Source organism: Apium graveolens, chromosome 9, assembly GCF_009905375.1.
Source record: "Apium graveolens cultivar Ventura chromosome 9, ASM990537v1, whole genome shotgun sequence".
NCBI lineage: Eukaryota > Viridiplantae > Streptophyta > Magnoliopsida > Apiales > Apiaceae > Apium > Apium graveolens.
Window position 1 is genome coordinate 281,592,182 of NC_133655.1, and position 2,452 is coordinate 281,594,633.

Here is a 2,452-nt window from a genome sequence, read left to right on the forward strand (position 1 = left end):
TCCATAATTAGCCAAAGCGTCCACCTTCATCATCAAAGCCTTAAGTTGGGCAGCTATAGCAGTTGCTGCATCCAACTCCAAAATTCTTGCTATTTTACCCAGAGTTAATCTCTGAGAAGGATTCTGGTATTTATTAGCAACCATCAGTTCGATCAATTCATAAACTTCATTGTAGCTCTTAGCCCACAAGGCTCCTCCTAATGCTGCATTGAGCATGGGTCTAGAAGTAGCACCCAATCCATTGTAGAAGCAGTTTATAATCATTCAATCAGGCATGCCATGGTGTGGGTACTTCCTTAGCATCTCCTTATATTGATCCCAAGATTCACAAAGAGATTCTCCAATTTGCTGCGCAAACTGAGTAAGAGCATTCTTGATTGCAGCAGTCTTCGCCATAGGAAATAATTTAGTGAGAAACTTTTGAGCATGATCCTCCCATATGGTGATAGACCCTGGTGGTAGAAAATGTAACCAGCACTTTGCTTTATCCCTTAGAGAGAATGGGAAAAGTATCAACTTGATAGCATCTTCAGTCACCCCATTGAACTTGAAAGTGTCATAGATCTCGATGAAATCCCTGATGTGCATGTTGGGGTCTTCTGTAGGAGAACCCCCAAACTAAACTGAGTTTTGTATCACCTTAATCGTGCTCGACTTGATCTCAAAGGTGTTAGCCGAGATGGCTGGTCTGATGATGCTCGACTGAATATCATTGATCTTAGGCTGAGAATAGTCCATCAAAGCCTTCAGAATTTTTGCTTGATCTCCCATCACTACTAAAGATAATTCCTCCACTTTCTCTTCTTCTTCTACTTTCTTTTCGTCCTTAAAAACTTCCCTTCGAATCACTACAGCTTCTTCCTCGGTATGATCCAGAGTTCTCTTACGAGCCCGCAAACACGTATGCATACACGCTCGCTAGAGTACCTGAAACATGACAAGGAAAAGAGTAGGTAAGTAGCAATGTCCAAGTCAATAAACTTTAACGATCATTGATGACAAACACATAAACTAAAAGTTAACACCGTTCCCCGGGAGCGGCGCCAAAAACTTGTTAGTCGCTAAACACGCGCTAAAATTCATGCAAGTATATGCGTTCGCAAATAGTATAAGATATTAATCAGATTCGTTCCCATAGAGACCGGTTAAATTAACTATGTGATTTATGCACTTATGCAACAATGATATGGCTATTATTCAATGCTAAGACGAATAATAATTTGGGTTTTATTATACTACGATTAACTATTGAGATTTATACTAGAGAATATAAACTAAGAGATTAAAGAGATTTGAATAATATATGACACAAACATGGAATTCTAACTTCATTAAATACTTCATTCAATAGCCTTTTCATTCTTAACCTTAGCATGTAATGGTGATGACACTGATCAGACATCACGAAACTGATAAACACCAACTTTCGTTGCATGAATAACATACTGTCAGACATCCACAAAAGAGATAGAAGCTGAACAGACACCAATTATATTGAGACCCTATATGTCTATAGAATTCGACAACATAACGGTTTAATGCAAAAGTTATCTATCGTGATTACATAGGGAAAGTAAGATGGTTAAAATTACCAACGAATCATGCATAACAATAACACATGAACCCATGCTAGCATGGAAAGTTCTAAACCCTTAAATTCACTTTCGGTTCATTAAAGATTAACACACTATCTTATAAGTTTGTGACGCTCATAAGACGAATAAGCACAACCAAAACTAGGTTATCATACAATCACCACACACTAAGGCATCGAAATAAATTAACTGAAGAAATCCAAAAATAAATCTGCTAGAACCCCACAATAACGATTAGGCCATAATCGGACTCATCATCAATGTGGGTTCCGATGAAAGTATGGTATAATAAATGTAGTCTTTATACTGAATAATTAATAAAACAAGTACAAAATAAGAGTATAGGTTCACGAATAAGAAAACTTGCATCCAAAGTTACAATATAGAACAAAGAATCATAAATATAAATAGGTATTCTTCTCCTTCGTTGAATTGTGCTAAAACGGTCTTTTTTACGGCTTTTTCTTGTGCTCTGGTACGTCTCCTTATGAAAAATGACCTTTATTTAGGTATATATAGCAGCCCATGCATAGTAGAAATCCTCCAATCAAAAGTCCACAAGAATCAGGATTTTAATTTCATGACCGGGCGCGGCCGCGCGCTTGATTAGTGAGGGTGCACTGTGTATCTGTACTTTGGGCGTGGCCGCACACTATTACAGCGCGGGCGCGTTGGCCTTCTAGAGAAAATTCCATTTACTTCTTTTCTTGCTGCAATGAGTTGGTCTTCATGAGCTTTATTCCTTGGACACCATCCTAACACCATATTAGCATCAAATCATCGCTAATTCACCTGAATTCTGGATTAATGCCTGAAATGCAAAAACACTAGAAAACACATTAAAACATCAACAACTT

General features: G+C 37.8%; 1 non-coding gene across 1 annotated transcript; it reads left to right on the forward strand.

The window, feature by feature from the left end:
* Positions 1–274: 274 nt before the first annotated feature.
* Positions 275–381, forward strand: LOC141687974 (small nucleolar RNA R71). Its single transcript, XR_012561447.1, has one exon. It is a non-coding gene; the product is annotated as a small nucleolar RNA R71 (small nucleolar RNA).
* Positions 382–2,452: the final 2,071 nt, after the last annotated feature.